General features: G+C 37.5%; 1 protein-coding gene across 8 annotated transcripts in view; it reads left to right on the forward strand.

The window, feature by feature from the left end:
- TFEC (transcription factor EC) overlaps positions 1-24,666 on the forward strand; it is a 219,549-nt gene that overhangs the window by 120,806 nt on the left and 74,077 nt on the right. Inside the window, exons 1-3 of one of the 8 annotated variants that reach the window (XM_061414054.1) lie at positions 2,870-3,035; positions 6,750-6,854; positions 8,030-8,178. The exons of 3 other annotated variants lie outside the window; for them this stretch is intronic. The gene's annotated coding sequence lies outside the window, so the exon portion shown is untranslated. 4 more of the 8 variants (XM_061414055.1, XM_061414053.1, XM_061414052.1 and 1 more) reach the window with 4 other exon arrangements.

Below are 24,666 nucleotides of genomic sequence, written 5' to 3' on the forward strand. Positions count from 1 at the left end.
AGTTGGTAAAGAATGGCCTGCAATGCAGGAGACCCTGGTTCCATTCCTGGATTGGGAAGAGACACTGGAGAAGGGCTAGGCTACCCATTCTAGTATTCTTGGGTTTTCCTTTTGGCTCAGCTGGTAAAGAATCTGCCTGCAATGCAGGAGACCTGGGTTTGATCCTGGGGTTTGGAAAATCCCCTGGAGAAGGAAAAGGCTACCCACTCCAGTATTCTGGCCTGAAACATTCCATGGACTGTATAGTCCATGGGGTTGCAAAGAGTCCAACAGAGTGACTTTCACTTTTACTTTCAAGTAGAAGGAAGGAAGGAAGTTTATGATGAAGCTTGAAATCCAGATTTAGATTTGGTTGTGAGGACTTTTATATGCTATTCTAGAGGAATGGGAATCGTTTAAGCAGTAGGAAGTTTCTGATGTTTATCACTAAGGAGAATAAACTGATCAAATCTGTGATTTAGAAAGACTAATCATGTGGTTGGGCTCCCCCGATGGCTCAGAGGGTAAAGAATCCACTTGCAATGCAGGAGACCTGGATTCAACCCCTGGGTTGGAAAGATCCCCTGGAGGAGGGCATGGCAACCCATTCCAGTATTCTGGAGAATCTCCACTGACAGAGGCATCTGGCTACAGTTCATGGGATCACAAAGAGTTGGACATGACAGAGCAACTAAGCACAATCATGTGGTTGGTTCCACTGAAAACCAGTCCTCATGCAGAAGCTATTTTGGGGACCATGAAATCACTTCTTCAACATAAATTCATGTATGGTTGAAAGGGGCTTTTATGATTAACATGGAGAAGGCAATGGCACCCCACTCCAGTACTCTTGCCTGGAAAATCCCATGGATGGAGGAGCCTGGTAGGCTGCAGTCCATGGGGTCGCAAGGAGTCGGACATGACTGAGCGACTTCACTTTCACTTTTCACTTTTCATGCATTGGAGAAGGAAATGGCAACCCACTCCAATGTTCTTGCCTGGAGAATCCCAGGGACGGGGGAGCCTGGTGGGCTGCCGTCTATGGGGTCGCACAGAGTCGGACATGACTGAAGTGACTTAGCAGATTAGCAGCATGATTAACAAAAGGTGCTTCTCTCATCCCTGTTAGGAACCGTGAACCAGGAACCATGAATGAAGTCCAAATATTTATTTCTTATTTTATCACAGTATCATACACAGTAGCAAACTATCCCTAAACATTTTGGTGCACAAATTATTTTTAAAACTAAAACTATATTTTAATATAAGTAACAAATATATTTATTATTGGAGAAGGCAATGGCACCCCACTCCAGTACTCTTGCCTGGAAAATCCCATGGATGGAGGAGCCTGGAAGGCTGCAGTCCATGGGGTCGCTGAGGGTCAGACATGACTGAGCGACTTCACTTTCACTTTTCACTTTCATGCATTGGAGAAGGAAATGGCAACCCACTCCAGTGTTCTTGCCTGGAGAATCCCAGGGACAGGGGAGCCTGGTGGGCTGCCGTCTATGGGGTCGCACAGAGTTGGACACGACTGAAGTGACTTAGTAGTAGAAGCTATAGGTAAACAAAAATTTTTTAAATATCTTAAGTGTTCCACTGGAACACCATTAGCATATAAGCACCATTAACACATTGGTGGCTTTTGCTTCAGGAGTGTGTATCCATTCATTTCTAACTTTTCAGAAACCAAAATGTATGCCTTTATAGTAATAGAGCTTCAGCACTTATGAATCCCACAAATGTGTTTTAAACTATATTTCAATCTAAAGTCAAAATCTCAGTGTTTCTCTTTCTTAAAAGTGTTTCTTAATTTCCAAAATTAATTTTACTCTGAAATAAGTATTTACTCCTTCCCATCACCTTAAAAGATTTAAATGTATCAGAACACCATCAGAAATTGTAAAATGGCTCAAAAATTATTGATGATGAGAGAACTTTAAAAATTTTTGCTCAATAGTTTTGCATTTCTTCATGGAAGACACAGTGTTGAGACATTGTTATATAGCCTTCACTGTTTGACAAACATAAATGTCAATTTAATTGCATGATTTTTATAAAACACAAGGGTAGGAAGAATTTGAATGTAATCTTTGCATGAAACTTCAGTAATTATACTATATGTAATGATGTAACTATTATAAAATAAATGCAAAGTTTCATAGCACAAATTGTAGTGTAGGAACAAAGATGTATCTTTAGATTTTTACTTTCATGTAGGTAACTGATAAAGGAAATGAGACTTCTTTAGATGTTTCTTTTATAAAAGGCAGTGAGTGAGTAACCGGTACTCATGTCTCTTAAAAATATAGATCACATTGGGATGTTAATAATAATAAATTAGAAATCTTGTAAGCTGAATTAAATATCTTCCATCCACACAGGGAGATAAAATATTGCTGTACAAGATTAAAGTTATCCTAGAATTTGAGGGCAAAATCATATGTAAGGAAAATGTGATTATATGAAATATGGGAAAATTGATGGCCTAAAGCAGAAACTCAAAATCTATTAATACTCTCAACAAAAGTGCAATTCTTAAAAACTGGAAATCAGTGCAGGTCAGTTTGTTGAAGAAATATTAAATGTGAGACTTAATATGATGCAATAAAGATGGGATCTTAGTCTACTTTGATAACAACCATTTACTGCTTGTGCATATTCTGGGAAGAAATGTTGATTATGGGCAATGGGATCAATGAGAGCTTTTATTCTGACCACATTACTGGGGAGACTTTTGTTGGAGTGCTCTTTCTCAAGTTGGTAGCATATTTCAGATAAAGAAAGGAAGTCCCCAGTGTGAAACTGCTGTGTCATTTCTTCTTCCTTAACTGAAATTCCAACCAAGGTTCAGGAAATGCCCTAATGAGCCACTTCTCTTTTCTCTTTCCTCAACTAAGTGGATTCCAACCAGCCCAAACTATTCATTATTCATGATTGTGTCGTTTACTTTGGTTGTCTCTTTTAGCATGGTGCTTATATTATGGGAAGAGTGATTATAATTTGTTGCTGTTTGTAAAGGTAATAACACTGATAGAATCCAATCATTGCTGGTAGGTAACCAAACTGACAAGTTAATTTTCTGTACTTTAAACTGTGAAAGCGGAGTCTAATCAATATCTGCTTTACTTTGATATTTGTGGCTTACTGATAATTATAGTTTTATCTTGCATGATCACTGGGTATCAGGATGTTATAGTAGTTGAGCTGTGATTTTCTGTAATTTGGGTAAAATATATCTAAAACTCTATTAATGCCTTATTTTAATCAAGATGTAGAAATCACTGTTTTATTTCATAACCAAAGCAATTTCTTCTTTCAGTTTAATATTCTAGAGTATTTACTAAATTGGAACATGATTTGACATTTTATTGCATCTTATATGTTATTTTATGAGTAAATGTTAATTTCTGTTTACATTTTAGCAATATATATTTTATTGGCTTTTAAATGTAAGAAAATATGAGTACTCTTCAGAGCAGAAATAATATCAGATAGTACTTTAGCATATGCTATTTTTCAAGCATCAAAGTTATTCTGTTTTTTATGAAAATTTGAATCTGAAAAATTTGTATAGGGGATGTCAAATATCCCAAAGCAATAACTTTTTATTATAATAGTTTTCAATTACTTTATTAGTCATAGTTTTTAATTGTAATAATTAGCAGAGTTGTAGTAGGGACTGAAAGATTATATATATATTTGTATATATATGCACATAAATACACATATATTTTGTATATATTTGTTTATATGAATTATAACCCATGCTTTTAGTAACATCTTAAAATGTTTAATTGGGAATAGACATTTTGAGAAGAAAATAAACCTGAGATAATCTTTAATTCATTTTCGATAACTTTTTAGTAACTTATTTACTAGAAATTCATTTAAAGTTAAGAGACTTTAAAATAACCTTCACAGTTCTTCCCTATTCAGGCTGTGTCAACAAAACAAAGTGAAGCAGAATATGGAGTTCATTATCAAGATTATTTAGACAATTCCGCTTCACTTCTATTTTAGGTGAATCTGAGTCTAGCTTTACACTTTGAAGTAAATTTTGAATTAATACTAAATCTTTTACTTTTTTGGTAGAAGCTACCTTAAAATAGGCCAAACTTTGTAATCTCCAGCTTGAGAATAAAAACTTTTTTTTAGCTATAAACCAGATGGAATAGAGATAATTTTCATGTTGTATATGTCTTTGGTTTGATTACCATTACTTTTCTTAAAAGATTTCTGTTTCATTACAAAGGAGTAGAGTATTTCAATGTATGTGTAATTTTGTTGAACTGGAAGTTGCAGCTGATGTCAAAAATGAGACAAACTGAAAAAAGTTCATTCAAAATCAGCTTAATTTTAAAGACTGTGACACAAGGATTTATTATGTTTTAGACAACCAAAATAATATGAGATATTTAAATCTGATGGAAATTTCTCTTCAGTCCATGGAATATTCCAGACAAGAATATCCTAGCATTAGTGACATTTTCAGAAATTGTAGTAATTTTGAAAGTGGAAATAATTTTTAAAACAACGGTTTGAATAGTTAGAAAGGAGAAATAAGAAAAGGAGAAACTGAAAGAAATAAAATATTCTTATACAATAGTTGCAAATAAACTAATGAAATATGATTCTAAAGAATAACTATGGATACTAATAAAGTATTAAACATACATGTGGAAATATAATGGATTCTTTATTAATCAATGTATAAATAAAATTCAATTTTATTTTTCTAAAAATAAGTGTACAAAATGAAATTCATTCAACATGCCAGATTCTTCACAGAGGCAAATCTGATTAATTCTTTATAGTAAAAAATGTTAGATTAAGCAATGGAGTGATAGCAGATCCACAGAAGTCATGTCTACAAATAGCAGATTGCAAAATTTACACTGTTCGCTAAAACAAAACAAGTGAATAGTGAAATGAATAATGCAAAATAGTTGCTCAGGTTTTATTGATTATATTTACCAAGATCAGGAAGAAGAGTCAGTGAAGCATAGATAGCCGAAGATGTATGAGGAAGTGTAAGAATCACAAGTGTTTTTGAAAACATAACTTGTGAAGGGAGACTTTAACAATAGTTTTGTAGAAAAATGAATATTAATAATGTACAAAAATATTCTTAATTTTGGTTAGATATGAATTTCCAGCCTGTTAAGGAATCTGTAAATCAGTGTGTAGGTGTCTGGCGATATACCAAAATTGGCAGACATTTTGCTTGTGAGAACTTAGCTGATGATAGATAATTTAAATCTTGTCCCATTGCTTATCAGCAAATAAGAACGGTATGCGAATGTATTGTAGGTGGAGCTAGAACATGCCAGCCAATGCAGGAGACATGAGAGACGTGGGTTCGATCCCTGGGTCGGGAAGATCCCCTGAAGGAGGATATAACAATATGCTCCAGTATTCTTGCCTGGAAAATCCCATGGACAGAGGAGCCTGGCAGGCTACAGTCCATAGGGTCACAAAGAGTCATACAAGACTGAAGCAACTTAGTACATCTGCTAAACATTAGGAAAATTGAGGGATCTGTGTTATTGAAAAGTGAGATAGTACAATAGATTGTAGAATTTCTTTAGATGACCAGTTTTAAGAACAGATTGGTTAAAAAAAGTAAGTCCTAGGTTCTAATTTTGTTATTGTTCTTAGGATACAGCTAGAGGTTGAGCTAAATGACCTTAAAGCCTATTAGGATGCTGTTTTTCTTTTTATCACCTTAAGTTTGAAAGAACATGTGGGTTTCAAAAAAGAGCTAAAAAAGACAGTTGAAGGGAATGAATCTGGGAAAGAGATTGAGTTTTAATTTGAATTCCCATGTCTCCTTACTTCATTCCCAAGAGTTACCATGGAAGACTATTTCCAAATCATTTCTTGTCGTTCCTGAAACATTCCTCCTTAGCCAATGTACTGGAACAGATTGTAATTCACTTTCTAGCTTCTTCCACTGAGCCACGAATCCTTCTGTTCCTCCCTTTCTTTATTCTTTCTTTTGCAAACATGTTTCTAATACAGAAGTTTGTAAATTCATGAGCAACTAATTTCTGAAAGATATTTAGCTTCCTTAGATGTATTTCCAAGTAAGAATTTGAGCTAGGGTTATCTGTTCAATCAGGCATTTGACTGTATCTCTTTTTACCTCCACTGGTGAAAACTGGTTCTATCAAACATCTTTCCATACGCTTAAAAAATCTACAGCACTACCTATTTGTCTTGAAAATCTGTCTATAGGCAGGTAATGCTCTCAGCTAGTGCTTGCAGGGAATTCCTCAACAGTTAGGATTTTGACATTCTCTGCTACCTTTGATCTTGTGTAAATTCAAATAGATTTGAACTGAACTACTGAGGTCTGCAACAGAAGTTTTGTTAGTAGAATTTTTACCATTAGATTTTAAGGTCTGATAAACTTTTAGCCTTCTCCTTAGTTAGTCTTAGGCTAAGAAACATCTGATCCTCTAGTCATTCTCTCAAATGTTTTGCTCCATTTTGTCAATCACTTGTCCTCTTCTAAAGCTTCTGATTGTCCTGCACGTATGTAAGGTACTTTTCACATGATGGATGATTTGCTCTTTCCATCAGAGCAGACGTGTGAAAAGCATGGCATATTCAGGGGTCTTTGATTAGAGCTTGGAATCATTGTGGGGAATAACATAAAGAAGAGCTGGAGAATTAAGGTAGGGGCAGATCATAAGAGCTATGCTTTTAAAGGTTATATGATTTTAACAAGAGTAACTTGATCTGATTGTGTTTTAATCAAGGTTATCCCTGGCCATTTGGAACATGGATTGGTGGGACGAAAGACCAAAGTCATGTTTTAGATTTTGTTTATAGAGTCCTCCTGTATATTAAGCCAGCAAGGACAAGTATGTAGGTAATACTTTGTAAAGTGATTGTTTGTACCTCTGGCAAGAACAGAAGATAAGATCTTTGCTAAAAATATGATAGAACATCATAAGAAAATCAAAGGTGATGAACTGTCCTTTTTCACTGTAGAAGTAACCACTTAAACTGAACACAAATTAGCTCCCAAACAGTGGGCCAAGCAAATATTTGCAAATGATTCAGTGATTTCTTTGTGGTTGCTTGGTTTAGAGCTGATAGAACACACTGTAAAATAGGAAGTCAGAAGTTCAGCATTTTTAGCTTGCTACTAACTTGCCATGTGACTTTGAATAAGTCTGTGTGTTTGGGAGGGGGGAGTGTTTACTGAATGTTTTAAATTGAATTAATACATAGCTTGGAGAGTGAATGAAGGGCTGAGGCTGAGCTTGAGTGTGAAGGAAGAGGGGTCTGGTGGTGTTAAGGTTTAAATCTCCCATGCTTGAGGGGTAGTTCTAAATTTATTCCAGGGATATCAAACTTAGATTGGTCATGAGAGCTCTAAGATTGGAAATCTAGGTCACAACCCAAAGGGAGGACTTGTCTGCTTCTCCCTATGTGATCCGTAATCTCACATTTATGACAGATTTATAGAGCACAAAACATAATCAGGGGTTACTATCTCATATATCCTCTCCTACGAAAATAGCCTTGGAGGACTCTGCTTTAGGACAGAGCTCTCAGAGCAAAACAAAGTAGAGAAAAAAGCAACTCTGCATAACTTGGCTTTTCGTCATAGGTCATATCTACTTTTCCGTATTTTCCAAAAATATATTGTCAGTTCATTCTCATTTCTATTTGTTTCAGAAGGAGACCTTTCACTAGGTAGTATCTAAATTCATTTAGATTCAGCCCCACTGAACATACCCAGTGAAATATATAACACAACCTCTAACCAATTACTTAAGATATATTTGTCCAAAGACAAAACAAACAGTAAGGACAAAATAACAAGTAAAATATCCCATAATATGCTAGAAGAAGGAAAGAATTTATAAAGTAAATGCATAAGCTCAAACATTAAGACCTCTTCTGAGGGATAAAAGAAAGACAGTAGAATATTAACTATAATACTTCTGCTTGAGTTCAGTCATTGTAGGAGTTTCAGTGAGTATCAAAATCAGATATTGTACATGAAATCATCTCTTCTCTTCCCTAGAGTTATCATCCACTGAGCTTTCATCATATACTAAAGACTTTATCACCTTATTTGAGCCTGACATGGTCTTAAGGCAAGTCCCACTCTTTACATTGCTGAGAAAAGTGAGGCTTCTGAAGGATAGGTGACTTTCCCAAGGTGACCAGTGGGTAAGTGATGGGGCAGCGACCTGAATCTAATTCTATATAGGCTTTGTGTGTGTTAGTTGCTCAGTGATGTCTGACTCTTTGCAGCCCCATGGACTGTAGTCCACCAGGCTCCTTTGTCCATGGGATTCTCCAGGCAAGACTACTGGAGTGGGTAGCCATTCTCTTCTCCAGGGGATCTTCCCTAAGTAAATTCTATAGTGTTTTCTGAGGAACTTTTAAATTTAAACTTTATATTTGTTGTTCTACTTTACTCATTTTGAACAAGATCCGATCTTTAAAGCAGAGAAGGGGAAACAGTTCAAAGGACAAGGATGGGGGGAAATCAGAAATCACAGCTATTTAAGAAGTGGTTTCTAGGCTTAAACATGGATAATGAGGTCTTGGACTGCATTAAATTTGCAAAAATACCAGTTGTAGAGGTAACAAGGGACCAGAATAGATGGCTCTATTTCATAAAAGAAAGGGGCGAAGTGAAGAGACTCATTAATGTTGAAGCAGTAGATGGATAACCAGTGACAAATATCACGTAGATATGCTTCAGTTTGGTCAGAGAAAGGTCATTGATTATTTTTGGTTAAACTGGTTCACAGAGGCCAGGTTTCCACTAAAAAAGGGAATTAATTGCTTCCATTTCCCACTAATTGCCTCAACATTTCCCTTTGCTTTGTCATTGGAGATTTGGTCAGAGAGGCAAAAAGTCAAAAGTCAGAGTTTGATGGAATCTACATAAAAAGGGAATCTGAGGAGACCAAATTATGGCATTTGGTGTAGTAACTATAATGATATTTAGCATTTTTCCCTGGGAGTGCTGTGGATTTTTAGAGACCTTTTCAATCTTTAATCAGACCATAGGGCACATTTAAGAGAGTTCACTGTTTTTATTTCCATCTAGAGAATAAGGCATCACAGAGAGTTGAAATGACCCAGGGCAAGTCTCCTGAGATGTTAATCCTGTATGTTGGATTACAATCTGTATGTTGAGTTTTAGCTGAAAGGCTGGGCTTTCCCCAGACATATCATTCATTCATGCTCCTTCAGAGTTTAGATTTTTTGTACATTATTCTCTGAGGTTACTACTTCTATCAATGACAGAAAAATTACCCAAGAATATGCCATGAAATAGTTTTGATTGCATAGACTTGCTTAGTTTTCAGGCAATTAATTGATTCTTGAGCCATCTTCAATTAATGAGATCTTCTACCTCTTATTTTCTTACTTAATCTTTAAAATCCTTTCTAGCTCTAACTCTTTTGGAATCTGGGTTTTGTCTTCCAGACAGCTTTAAATTTTTTTTTTTTTAATTTTTGGAACTCAAAGTAACAGTGTAAAAAGTTGGAGGAACATGGGATCTGGACATGCCAGGTCAGTGTTCAATCATCCTGATTCCTCTATTGTTGTTCAGCGCAAAGTTGTGTCCAACTCTTCGCAACCTCATGGACTGTAGCATACCAGGCTTCCCTGTCCTCCACCATTCCCCAGAGTTTACTCAAATTCATGTCCACTTAGTCAGTGATGCTGTCTAACCATCTCATCTTCTGCTGCCCTCTTCTCCTTTTGCCTTCAATCTTACCCAAGATCAGTGTCTTTTCCAATGAGTCAGCTCTTCACATCAGGTGGCCAAAGTACTGGAGCTTTGGCTTCAGTATCAGTACTTCCAATGAACATTCAGGGTTGACTTCATTCAGGATTGACTGGTTTGATTTCTGGTTTACTTCAGAGGTTCAAGAGACAAATGTTTCTCTCTAGGAAGTCCCAATCCCACAGTATCAGCTACTCTTCTTTTCTGGAAGAACCAGAAATATATAATTACTAATGAGATATTTATTATACTGTAGGTTCTTAGAAACATGGTCTATTAGAATGAGCATAGGTTTTAAAGCAAAATGACTAGGTTTGAAAGCCAGCTTTGTCATAACTAGCTGTGTGATCTCAGAGAGGTCATGTAATTTGACTGAAATTCAATTTCTTCATGTGTAAACCTGATACACCACATTGTGTTTCAGGATTATTAAGTGAGAAAGTAAAGGTAAATCACCCAGCTCAATGCCCACATAGAATGCGGACCTAGAGACTTTAGCCATATACTTATTAACATTGTTATTAGAAATTATAATTATTTTAAATGATAAAACTATTAATTGGGAAATGACTTTTAAAAAAGTAAAGCCCTAGAATAGAAGAAGTCTGCTGTGTACTTAGTCACTCAGTCATGTCTGACTCTTTACGACCCCATGGACTATAGGTCTCCAGGCTCTTCTATCCATGGGGATTCTCTAGATAAGAATACTGGAGTAGGTTGCTATGTCCTCCTCCAGGGGATCTTCCCAACCCAGGGATTGAACCCAGGTCTCTCACGTTGCAGACGGATTCTTTGCCAGCTGAGCCACCAGGGAAGCCCAAGAATACTGAAGTGGGTAGCCTATCCCTTCTCCAGGGTATCTTCCTGACCCAGGAATCGAACCAGGGTCTCCTGAACTGCAGATAGATTCTTTACCAGCTGAACTAACTGGGAAGCCCATTAAAGTACTAAAAGAAGTCTAGACTTTATAAAAATCTTTTATTTGAATAAGATGCTTTCACAGTTATGGTGAACTTGAGCTGGCCATCTTCTGATCAGATGCTTCTCTACAACAAATTCTCCTTACCTTCTCCCATTGAAAGGGCTTTACTCACATTAAGTCATTTAGTAATCAGAATGATTCTGGAAATTAATTGAACTTCCCTGGTGACTCAGAAGGTAAAGAATCTGCCTGCAATGCAGGAGACCTGGGTTCGATCCCTGGGTTGGGAAGATCCCCCGGAGGAGGACATGGCAACCCACTCCAGTATTCTTGCCTGGAAAATCCCCATGGACAGAGAAGCCTGGTGGGCTACAGTCCATGGGGTTGCAAAGAGTTGGACACAACTGAGTGACTAAGCACAGCACACACACTGTGCCCAGTGTTCAGATAAGAGTAGATCCTCTAAGGCATACAACTTATCAGCACAGTTTTGAAATTAGGTAGGCTGATTCTAAAACTTATAATTCTAACAGCTCCTCTAACACTGCTTTGGAGACATCAGACTGTAGTTCAAGGTTGTCATTTGTGCAAGATGAAAAAGTAAATAACCCTCATTTTTAAATTAAGGAGATTCTTGTGTGTGTATGTTAGTCGCTCAGTCATGTCCGACCCTTTGCAACCCCATGGACTATAGCTCTCTAGGCTCCTCTGCCCATGGAATTCTCCAGGAAAGAATACTGAAGTGGGTTGCCATTCCCTTCTCCAGGAGATCTTCCCAGCCCAGGGAATGAACCCGAATCTCCTGCATTGTAGGCAGATTCTTTAGGAGATTCTTAAAGCCTATCTTTCATCTGACAGAAATGACTACTTACACCAAGAATCAAAAACTGCTGTCAATAGTGATACCTATGTCACCAAACCCTGCCTTGGATTCTTTCTAAGTGTTTTTATTTAATTTCAAAAGGCACAACCAGCCCATTCCCCTGTCAGAATACATCTCAGTCCTCTAATCAAGAAATGTCAGGAGCTGGGCGTATGGCTTCTTCCTGCTCCCATGGTGCTTTCCCTTTGTCTGCCCCTGCCCTTGACGCCCTCTGGAGCCCTCAGCAGGCCCCGTGAGCCTGCTTCCCCAGTGCTGATGTTGGGGTCCAACTCTGAGGAGAGCCCTAATTGTCAAACTGGTTACTCACAACTTTTTTGACTTGTTTCTCTTAAACAATGTAGCTTAATAAAACTCTTCAAATATACACACAGGGCACACCTACTAACACAGGAAGAGCTAAGACCGTGTTCACAGGGGAAAGCTGGTTTGACTGTTTTGATTAACTTGACTGCTCAAGTCAGTCAAAAAGTAATCACCAGTTAAGCAAACCATTTTGACAGATTTTTGGCCCACTATGACTGCTTATTTGACTGGCTTGCCTGTCATTTTGAAGTGGTCAGATTGACTGGAGACAGTCTAACTGGAAAATTTAACTTTGGAGTACGTGGGTGTCTGTATACCAGAATCTACTTTAAATAACTTTATTTGAAATCTGTACATATTTTCCTGGGACCAGTGAGAGAAGTTTGAAAGTGACACATTGCAGCATTTGACTTTCTAGAGTGAGATGTCTTACTGCTTGCACAGCCTGGCAATATATTTATAGGCTAAAAAACAATCACATTTCCCCTATGCAATATAGAATTCAATAAGATTGAAACTCTCCCCTAACTTGGCCAAGTCCTAGTAAGGCATCATATTCTCTTACTCCTCTGAAGAGTTGGTGATATATGTATGACAGCAAAAGACTTCTCAGGTATCAAGTTACCAATTCAGTCATTAGTGACTTGTGGTAAGGCAAAGTTGACCTTGCCACTAATAGTAGCCCTTCTAAGAATTTATGAGAGACAGAAAAAAACAAAACACCAAACAAACCTTTGATGAGAGGCAAGAGAATCTGATTAACATTATCTGAGCTGCTTTTTAAAAGCAAGCCCCCTTTTATCTATCTTATGTTCCTTTAGGAAATTTACTTGGAAATTAGCTCCCAGGTTTGGGCAAGACAAAAACCTGGATGGAAATAATGATTGATTTTCACATTATCATGTGGGATTTTATGGGAGAACATAATGAGGTTATTGTCTACTGTAAGCAAAATTTTTTGAAGTCCGGTTTACATTGGTTGAACACCCTAATACATTTTTTTTGAGAATTTGAAATATCCTGTTATTGTTTGAAATACATTCACGTGCTTCTCTTCAGCACTCCTAAAAAAGATCTACTTTTTCTCATGGAAATGTTTTGTGAATGTTCTGGACTTAGGTGCGATCTCACATGCCTTTATTAAATAAGATCAGTGGTAAAATAGCAATGTCTCCTGCTCTTTCTGTTCGCTCATCCCTGTAGCATTTGACTCTGTTAACCACTTATTTTCCTTGAAATTCTATCCTACTTTGGCTTTGTTATATCATTCTACCCTAATTTTCATTATACTTTCTTGAGATTTCTCTAGTCTTCCTTGCCCATTACACGTTCCTCAGGGTCCTTTACCTGGCTTCTGTCTTTTTAACTCTAACTCTTTGTTTGGTGTGATTTTAAGTAAAACCCTGATTCAGCGATTTATTCTGAGATGGCCACCAAGTCTGTTTCTGTAAGCGCACACATACAGCTATTAACTAGGCCTTCCTCTTGGACACTTTACAGTCACTCTGATTTCATTATGTCTAACACTGAAGTTATCATCTTTCCTTCTAATTGTTTACCTCCATTTTTATTCTTTATTTAGATTAAGTGCCATCTTCTCCACAATTTCTCATTTCAGATGGAAGCATTATAGGTGAAGCATCAAGGTGAATCTTCCTTCTCCTTCACCACATGTATAAATCAATAAGAAATCCTGTACATATTTTTCAAAATTTATCCTCTGTATTATGGATAGTATTTGACCTACCTTTAAAATATCAAATTCTATTGCCATAACTTGGGCCCTCTAGTCTCCTCTCCTGGAATATTACTAAAAACTCCCAATTGTTCTCCTGTGTCCTGATCTTTCAATAATCCAGTCTCCGTATTTTTGCCTAAGGGATTTTTATGAAATACTAATTGATCATCTTACTAGCCTGCTAAAAGTCCAGTATGGCACACCGGGGCTGTCAGTACAAAGCTCAGGGTGGTGTTTGTTCATTTTTATGAAGTGACTTCTGCCCAGTTTTCTATTTTCATCTGTTCTCACCTATACTAAAGCGACTTATCATGCACACATACTATATTCAGATCACATTGAGGAATAAAGAAAGGAAGGGAGGAAGGGGGTAGGAAAGCAACATTTTGCTTTTATAACTTCTGCTATTGGAGCATTTTAATGACATTGATAGGTTAATTAAACATATTAGATTTGGGGAGTTCATGATCTGAGCCACAGTCAGCTCCCGGTCTTGTTTATGCTGACTGTATAGAGTTTCTCCATCTTTGGCTACAAAGAATATAATCAATCTGATTTTGGTGTTGTCCATCTGGTGATGTCCATGTGTGGAGTCTTCTCTTGTGTTGTTGGAAGAGGGTGTTTGCTATGACCAGTGCATTTTCTTGGCAAAACTCTATTAGCTTTTGCCCTGCTTCATTCTGTACTCCAAGGCCAAATTTGCCTGTTACTCCAGGTGTTTCTTGACTTCCTACTTTTGCATTCCAGTCCCCTGTAATGAAAAGGACATCTTTTTTGGGTGTTAGTCCTAAAAGGTCTTGTAGGTCTTCATAGAATCCTTCAACTTCAGCTTCTTCAGCATTATTGGTTGGGGCATAGACTTGGATTAACTTGATATTGAATGATTTGCCTTGGAAATGAAGAGAGATCATTTTGTCGTTTTTGAGATTGCATCCAAGTACTGCATTTCGAACTCTTTTGTTGACTCTGAGGGCAACTCCATTTCTTCTAAGGGATTCTTGCCTACAGTAGTAGATATAATGGTCATCTGAGTTAAATTCACCCATTCCAGTCCATTTTAGTTCACTGATTCCTAAAATGTCGACGTTCACTCTTGCCATCTCCTGTTTGACCACTTCCAATTTGCCTTGATTCATGGACCTAACATTCCAGGTTCGTTTGCAATATTGCTCTTTACAGCATTGGACCTTGCTTCCATCACCAGTCACATCCATAAGTGGGTGTTGTTTTTGCCTTGGCTCCATCTCTTCATTCTTTCTGGAGTTATTTCTCCACTGATCGCCAGCAGCATATTGGGCACCTACCGACCTGGGAAGTTCATCTTTCAGCGTCCTATCATTTTGCCTTTTCATACTGTTCATGGGGTTCTCAGGGCAAGAATACTGAAGTGGTTTGCCATTCCCTTCTCCAGTGGGCCATATTTTGTCAGAACTCTCCACCATGACCCGTCCGTCTTGGGTGGCCCTACACAGCATGGCTTATAGTTTCATTGAGTTAGACAAGGTTGTGGTCCATGTGATTAGATTGGTTAGTTTCCTGTGATTGTGGTTTTCAACCTGCTGCCCTCTGATCAGTTTATTTCAGTTCAGTTGCTCAGTCATGTCCCACTCTTTGTGATCCCATGAACTGCAGCAGGCCAGGCCTTGCTGTTCATCACCAACTCCCGGGATTCACTCAAACTCATATTGGTGATGCCATCTAACCGTCTCGTCCTCTGTCGTCCCCTTCTCCTCCTGCCTTCAATCTTGCCCAACATCAGGGTCTTTTCAAATGAGTCAGCTCTTCACATTAGGTGGCCAAAATATTGCAGCTTCAGCTTCAACATCAGTCCTTCCAGTGAACACCCAGGACTAATTTCCTTTAGGATGGATTGATTGGATCTCCTTGCAGTCCAAGGGACTGTCAAGAGTCTTCTCCAACACCATGGTTCAAGAGCATCAGTTCTTCGGTGCTCAGCTTTCTTTATAGTCCAACTCTCACATCCATACATGACTACTGGAAAAACCATAGCCTTGACTAGACAGACCTTTGTTGGCAAAGAAATGTCTCTGCTTTTTAATATTCTGTCTAGGTTGGTCATAACTTTCCTTCCAAGGAGTAAGAGTCTTTTTAATTTCATGGCTGCAATCACCATTTTGGAGCTCAAAAAAATAGTCAGCCACTGTTTCCACTGTTTTCCCAACTATTTGCCATGAAGTGATGGGATTGGATGCCGTGATCTTAGTTTTCTGAATGTTGAGGTTTAAGTGAACTTTTTCACTCTCCTATTTCATTTTCATCAAGAGGTTCTTTAGTTCTTCACTTTCTGCCATAAGGGTAAATAGATTTAAGGGACTAGATCTGATAGACAGAGTGCCTGAGGAACTATGGACGGAAGTTTGTGACATTGTACAGGAGACAGGGATCAAGACCATCTGCAAGAAAAAGAAATGCAAAAAGCAAAATGGATGTCTGAGGAGGCCTTACAAATAGCTGTGTAAAGAAGAGAAGTGAAAAGCAAAGGAGAAAAGGAAAGATATACCCATTTGAATGCAGAGTTCCAAAAAATAGCAAGGAGAGATAAGAAAGCTTTCCTCAGCAATCAGTGCAAAGAAATAGAGGAAAACAATAGAATAGGAAGGACTAGAGATATCTTCAAGAAAATTAGAGATACTAAGGGAACATTTCACGCAAAGATGGACACAATAAAGGACAGAAATGGTATGGACCTAACAGCAGAAGATATTAAGAAGAGGTGGAAAGAATACACAGAAGAACTATACAGAAGAGCTCTTAATGACCTAGATAACCATAATGATCACTCACCTAGAGCCAGACATCTTACAGTACAAGGTCAAGTGGGCCTTAGAAAGCATCACTATGAACAAAGCTAGTGGAGGTAATGGAATTCCAGTTGAGCTATTTCAAATCCTGAAAGATGATGCTGTGAAAATGCTGCACTCAATATGCCAGCAAGTTTGGAAAACTCAGCAGTGGCCACAGGACTGGAAAAGGTCAGTTTTCATTCTAATCTCAAAGAAAGGCAATGCCAAAAAATGCTCACTACTGCACAATTGCACTCATCTCACACACTAGCAAAGTAATGCTCAAAATTCTCCAAGCCAGGCTTCAGCAATACATGAACCATGAATTTCCAGATGTTCAATCTGGTTTTTAAAAAGGCAGAGGAACCAAAGATCAAATTGCCAACATCTGCTGGATCATCGAAAAATCAAGAGAGTTCCAGAAAAACATCTATTTCTGCTTTATTGACTATGCCAAAGCCTTTGTGTGGATCACAATAAACTGTGGAAAATTCTTAAAGAGATGGGAATACCAGACCACCTGACCTGCCTCTTGAGAAACCTATATGCAGGTCAGGAAGCAACAGTTAGAAGTGGATATGGAACAACAGACTGGTTTCAAATAGGAAAAGGAGTTCGTCAAGGCTGTATATTGTCACCCTGCTTATTTAACTTCTATGCAGAGTACATCATGAGAAATGCTGGGCTGGAAGAAGCACAAGCTGGAATCAAGATTGCCAGGAGAAATATCAATAACCTCAGATATGCAGATGACTCCACCCTTATGGCAGAAAGTGAGGAGGAACTAAAAAGCCTCTTGATGTAAGAGAAAGAGGAGAGTGAAAAAGTTGGCTTAAAGCTCAACATTCAGAAGATGAAGATCATGGCATCTGGTCCCATTACTTCAAGGGAAATAGATGGGGAAACAGTGAAAACAGTGAGAGACTTTATTTTGGGGGCTCCAAAATCACTGCAGATGGTGATTGCAGCCATGAAATTAAAAGACGCTTACTCCTTGGAAGGAAAGTTATGACCAACCTAGATAACATATTCAAAAGCAGAGACATTACTTTGCCAACAAAGATCCGTCTAGTCAAGGCTATGGTTTTTCTAGTGGTGATGTATGGATGTGAGTTAGACTGTGAAGAAAGCTGAGTACCGAAGAATTGATGCTTTTGAACTGTGGTGTTGAAGAAGACTCTTGAGAGTCCCTTGGACTGCAAGGAGATCCAACCAGTCCATTCTAAAGGAGATCAGTCCTGGGTGTTCTTTGGAAGGAATGATGCTGAAGCTGAAACTCCAGGACTTTGGCCACCTCATGCGAAGAGTTGACTCATTGGAAAAGACTCTGATGCTGGGAGGGATTGGGGGCAGGAGGAGAAGGGGACGACAGAGGACGAGATGGCTGGATGGCATCATTGACTCAATGGACGTGAGTCTGAGTGAACTCCGGGAGTTGGTGATGGACAGGGAGGCCTGGCGTGTTGCAATTCATGAGGTCTCAAAGAGTCGGACACGATTGAGTGACTGAACTGAACTGAAAAGTGAATCAAGCTAAGTCAACTAATAGTGGGGAAGCAACTCCAACAGTTCTTTCATTAGAGAGTAGAATCAACTGATTCATATACAAATGTGGGAAACATTTTTTCTAATGCTGGGGGTGGAGTTTTACTATCTTTGTATGCTGATAATAAAAAAAACATGTAATTGAGAAAATATTCTCCTTGTAATCAAAAGATGTGAAATCAAATTCACTTTTCTGCCTTGTGATTGTGAGTGAGTCTGATAACCTGCTTGAGCTTCAGTTTCTTTATCCATAAAATGAGGATCAGTTCAGTTGCTCAGTTGTGTCCAACTCTTTGTAACCCCAAGGACTGCAGCATGCCAGGCTTCCCTGTCCATCACCAACTCCCAGAGATTACTCAAACTTTTGTCCGTTGAGTCTGTGATGCCATCCAACCATCTTATCCTCTGTCGTCCCTTTCTCCTCCCACCTTCAATCTTTCTCAGCATTAGGGTCTTTTCCAGTGAGTCAGTTCTTTGCATCAGGTGGCCAAAGTATTGGAATTTCAGCTTCAGCATCAGTCCTTCCAATGAATATTCAGGACTGATCTCCTTTAGGATGGACTGGTTGGATCTTCTTGCAGTCCAAAGAACTCTCAAGAGTCTTCTCCAGCACCACATTTTGAAAGCATCAATTCTTCCCTGCTTAGCTTTCTTTATAGTACAACTCTCACATATGTACATTACTACTGGAAAAACTATAGCTAGAGGGACCTTTGTAGGCACAGTAATGTCTCTGCTTTTTAATATGCTGTCTAGGTTTGTTATAGCTTTTCTTCCAAGGAGCAAGCGTCTTTTAATTTGATGGCTACAGTCACCATCTGCAGTGGTTTTGGAGCCCAAGAAAATACAGTTTCTCACTGTTTCCATTGTTTCCCCATCTATGTGCCATGAAGTGATGGGACCAGATGCCATGATCTTAGTTTTCTCAATGTTGAGTTTTAAGCCAACTTTTTCACTCTACTCTTGCACTTTCATCAAGATAAAGGTGTTTAATCAAATTATTGGTTTGATTCAACTTGTGACTGTGGCTACTATTATTTTGCATTCTGGGGCTTTCAACTAGTCCATGAGGTCCTGTGATCAGTCTTCTCAACAAATTAGTATTTCGTGGCTATATACTTACTATAACATAAACAATTTAAGTTGGAATTATATTTTTTTGATTCTAAACAAGAACCGTTCTTCAGTGATAAAGAGAAAGTAAAATTACAACTTTGTTTGAAGGTCTTTCATACATGAGAACATATTTACTTGGGGAATTTGTTTTATGTAAATAATGTAGTAACAGGTGCCTTTAGACCAGAGAGCCAAAAATAATTCTATGTACTAGTTATGTAAAACAAAGACAAGATAAATTTTACTTTTTTTTCCCCTCCAGAAATACTAGTAGTATCTACAAAAGTTGAATGATGAAATGTACTTATGAAACAGAGCTATTTTCTGCCATTTGTCAATCATAATGAATAATTTTAAAGTCTCATTTTCAATTAGATTATTTTAATATTTAACAACCTAAAATGCCCCAATCATATTCTTTAGAAAATGGTTAGGCTGGAATACTGCAGTTCTAATGATGACATTTTATTATGATAAAAATGACTTTATTAATTGATGACCATATATCAACTCATAAAGTAGATAAGGGATATAAAAAGTTTTCAAGCCTAAGACAATATAAACCAGTCTGAATTATTTAGAATTTCTTTTTAGAAATAAGCATTTATGGTCCTTTTATTCTTACAAAAATACATGTTTATTTATTGTAAATTAATCTTAAAAACTAAGTGGCCTATGAATTTCTTTTGTAAGGTCTGCATAAGTTGGCAATATATTGATGTTATCCCAAATTGTACCATTAACATATACTAAAAAATAAAAAAATATAATGCATTTGTAGCAGAATGATACAAGAGATAACAAGTATTATAGGAAAGTTTGGATTTTTGTTCCAGATATTCCTATTTATGACTTTGGCTCTATTTTAGAACATGTAAAAAGTTTTTTAAATAGGCATTGACATACAGATGGCTATGACTCAAGAGAAATGCATTATGAGGTACCATTTCACGTCACCTCTACAAATAATAAATGCTGGATCTTACACTGTTTTGTTAGTCTATGCCTTATTAGAACTGCCTCTGCATTTGAAAGAACATGTTCATCAGCACTGTTCATAATAGAATCAGCATGAATATCAAACATGTCACATTTGAATCAGTTCTAATGAGGTTGAAACTGAATTATACATAGTACATTTACAGTATACTATATACAATGAGAGCTTTGTTTATGGAAGTTGAAAGTAAAACTTGAAGGTATGCATGAATGCTTCATCTTACAATGTATAATTGATATTTGGCTGAAAAAAAATGCATTGATGACTTTCCAAGATATTTGAAATACGACCTTTTAAAGAAATCAGTTTTGTTTCTGCTTTATTTTCTGCATCCTTGAAAGAACATTCACAATTTCATAATAAAAATGATATCAAAATGTCACTATACAGAGGAAGAAAAATAGTACATTTAAGCATTACATGAGAGCTTTGTTTTAAGTTGAAAGTAACTGAAGTATAAAGCTTCATCTAAATACAACGGTTGATTTCTGAAGAAAAATGTCTTTTGTTTTATAATAGTTTCATTAATATATGTGTAGGCCTTAATGAATTTAGATAAACGTGTCTTTTTTTTAGAATTTAAAACTTATTTTACTGAATCTAGCTTAAATAATTAACTTGTATATTTTCACATTTACATGAAAAAAATTTAATCGCATGATAAACTTCTAAAAAGAATATAAACTGGAGTACTGACTTACTTAAATATAGCCATAAACACTAAACTTAAATGTCACAGTTCAGTTCAGTTCAGTTCAGTCGCTCAGTCGTGTCCGACTCTTTGCGACCCCAAGAATCGCAGCACGCCAGGCCTCCCTGTCCATCACCAAATCCCAGAGTTCACTCAGACTCATGTTCATCGAGTCAGTGATGCCATCCAGCCATCTCATCCTCTGTCGTCCCCTTCTCCTCCTGCCCCCAATCCCACCCAGCATCAGAGTCTTTTCCAATGAGTCAACTCTTCGCATGAGGTGGCCAAAGTCCTGGAGTTTCAGCTTTAGCATCATTCCTTCCAAAGAACACCCAGGACTGATGATCTCCTTCAGAATGTACTGGTTGGATCTCCTTGCAGTCCAAGGGACTCTCAAGAGTCTTCTCCAACACCACAATTCAAAAGCATCAATTCTTCGGCGCTCAGCTTTCTTCACAGTCCAACTCTCACATCCATACATGACCACTAGAAAAACTGCCTTGACTAGACGGATCTTTGTTGGCAAAGTAATGTCTCTGCTTTTCAATATGCTATCTAGGTTGGTTTCCTTCCAAGGAGTAAGTGTCTTTTAATTTCATGGCTGCAATCACCATCTGCAGTGATTTTGGAGTCCAAAAAAATAAAGTCAGCCACTGTTTCCACTGTTTCCCCATCTATTTCCCTTGAAGTAATGGGACCAGATGCCATGATCTTCATCTTCTGAATGTTGAGTTTTAAGCCAACTTTTCACTCTCCACTTTTGCTTTCATCAAGAGGCTTTTTAGTTCCTCTTCACTTTCTGCCATAAGGGTGGTGTCATCTGCATATCTGAGGTTACTGATCTTTCTCCGGGCAATCTTGATTCCAGCCTGTGCTTCTTCCAGCCCAGCATTTCTCATGATGTACTCTGCATAGAAGTTAAATAAGCAGGGTGACAACATAAAGCCTTGACGAACTCCTTTTCCTGTTTGGAACCAGTCTGTTGTTCCATGTCCAGTTCTAACTGTTGCTTCCTGACCTGCATATAGGTTTCTCAAGAGGCAGGTCAGGTGGTCTGGTATTCCCATCTCTTTCAGAATTTTCCACAGTTTATTGTGATCCACACAGTCAAAGGCTTTGGCATAGTCAATAAAGCATAAATAGATGTTTTTCTGGAACTCTCTTGATTTTTCGATGATCCAGCGAATGTTGGCAATTTGATCTCTGTTTCCTCTGCCTTTCCTAAAACTAGCTTGAACATCTGGAAGTTCACGGTTCACATATTGCTAACAGTATCAAAATAAAATTTTATAACTGCCCAATTCTTTCCTATTAAGGGAAGAATACATCTTTCATGTATTCAGTTGGTTTATTGAATTGGAAAGAACATTTGCTCATCTATTATTTCTCCAAGAGAGAAAATGCTTAATTTTAATTTATGATATGCTGTAATTTCTGAAAATAAAATAGTTAAATATTGTACTGAAGTTTTAGAAAATAATTGCAGAGGACCAACTGAGTATTTATGATACTATATTCCACCACAGCCTCCAGTATCCAAAACAGCATCCCATAATCAAACACTATTGTACCTTCAGCTGTGCATATGAATATCTACTGTTAGAGGGCTAAAGAAGGGTTATAGGGTTGTCTCATTTCAGGTTTGATTTTACCACCAAATGAGTTTGTGCCAAAGTTAAAAAAAACTCCTACTTTTAAAACTTTTTGGATTTTGGAATTGTAGCTAAGAGGTGGGAAACTGAGAATATTAGAATTGTAGTGTTATTGGACTAGGAAAATAGCTCTGTATTTACATAAGAGATTGAATGCATAATTTTGGAAATAGGGCAAACTAATAACTATTTTGTTAAAGAGGATTTACCTGACAATGTAACACACACAAACTTCAAATAAGCATTTTGCAAAATGTGAGGGAGAAATTACTGGAACCCAGGGGAAAAATAAAAGTTTAGAATCAGAATAGATTTCCCTATGTGTAATTAGAACTTGTGAGTTCACCATCTTTGACACTAGGCTGTCTTTTATCTTCTCTTCTGTACATCCTCCAAAGATCATCTTGGTTATCACTTAAACATAAATGTTTTGTAAACTTTATTCACAACTCATACCTTACCTCTGAATTCCAGACCCGTGTATGCAGCCGTGTACTTCACATACCTTCTTGGGTACCTTCAAAACATCACAAACTCAGTGTGTTCAAAACTAAACTTATGATTCTTTGTTGCCCTAAAAAAACCCAGGCTTCTCTGTGAAGAGCATCACTATCTGTTCAGTCACTTAAGCCAGAACCTCAGATGTCATTTCTTAATCCATTTCTAAACATCTCTTGACTCCATATATTTGTTTCCATGTGACTGAGAACCCTTATCACATGACCCTAATTCAAGCAGCCCTTTTTTCTCTCCTAGATTCTCATATTTTGCCCCTCTAAAATTCATCCACTTAACTGTTACTGCCATCATTCTTGTGATAAAGAAAATAAGATATCTTTATATACTGAAAATATTGCATGAATTCATGAATTGGCCCTGCTGATCTTCTCAGCCTTATATCACACTCTGGTCTAGTCATGTCATCTCCTTTCAGTGCATTTTTCTCATCTCATTTCTTCCCACCAGGGTCTTCCCACATGCTTCTTTATCTCCATGGAATGTTTTTTTCCCCTATACTCTGCCTCTCCTTCCTTCTTACTCACCCTCCGATCTAACCATACCATTCCTTCTTTAGGGAAATTGTCCCTAACTTCTGTCCAGATGATCTTTTTCTACAAGATCATAGGCATGTGCATCTCACTTGTCCCTCACTTGTAATACTTGAAAGTATAGATTAAAGTCTGTCTCTTCCACCTGTTCGTAAACTTCATGAGGAGTGGGACCATGTTTCAATTTGCTCACCATTTTTCCCACACAACTGGCTCTCTATATAGGCATATACATATTTATTAAGTGAATGAATCAGTGAAATTAATAGCAGAAACTATCATTTGAATGATTTATTCCCATTTTATTGAGGCCTTTCTGCTTGATTTTGTGACACCTTTTACTTTCATAGGGTTTATCATATTGTGTTATAATTATATTTTAATTATCTATCTCTTCTAGTAGACTGTGAACTCTGAATACTGGGTTGTACCTGTTTTGTTCATAATTACATCCCCAGAGCTTATCACAGTAGTGTAAAACCCGATGTGTAGTAGGCACTCAAATATTTGTAGAATTAATGAATGCTAAGCCTATAAATGCAATGTCATATATATTTTAAAACATTATCACTTAAGTTATCTGCATTTTTCATATTAACTTATTTCAGTTAGTGGTGATATTGCAACGTGACTTTAATGTGTGTGTGTGTGGCTATTGTGTCATTTTGAAGTCAGTAGGAAGTGGTTAGTGTCTGATGTGATTCTTAGTTGATACTTATTGGTCTCAATTTCTAAATACACATATTCTTAAAAAGCAGATAAACTTCAGTCATTTCTGGCATTTGTTCTAATTCTTTTAAAGAGGTAGAGGTATGCATGTGTGCTTGCTAAGTCACTTCAGTCGTTTCCAGCTCATTGCAACCCTATGCACTTAACTCGCCAGGCTTCTCTGTCCATTTGTATTCTCCAGGCAAGAATACTGAAGTGGGTTGCCATTCCCTCCTCCAGGGGATCTTCTGTACTCAAGGGTCGAATCTGAGTCTCTTATGTCTCTTGCATTGGCAGAAGGATTCTTTACCACTAGTGCCAGCTGGGATACAAAATGTAATTTTCCTGAGATGTTGCTGCTGCTAAGTCACTTCAGTCGTGTCGGACTCTAAGTAAATCAAAGCAAGTATAGGTGGAGCTAGATGGAGTTGTTAGGGAAACTAACACTTTACAGTAAAAATATGAGGGCTTGTGGAGTGCAAGCATTTTTCCTGCTAG

The sequence above is a fragment of the Bos javanicus genome, chromosome 4, assembly GCF_032452875.1.
Source record: "Bos javanicus breed banteng chromosome 4, ARS-OSU_banteng_1.0, whole genome shotgun sequence".
Taxonomy (NCBI): domain Eukaryota; kingdom Metazoa; phylum Chordata; class Mammalia; order Artiodactyla; family Bovidae; genus Bos; species Bos javanicus.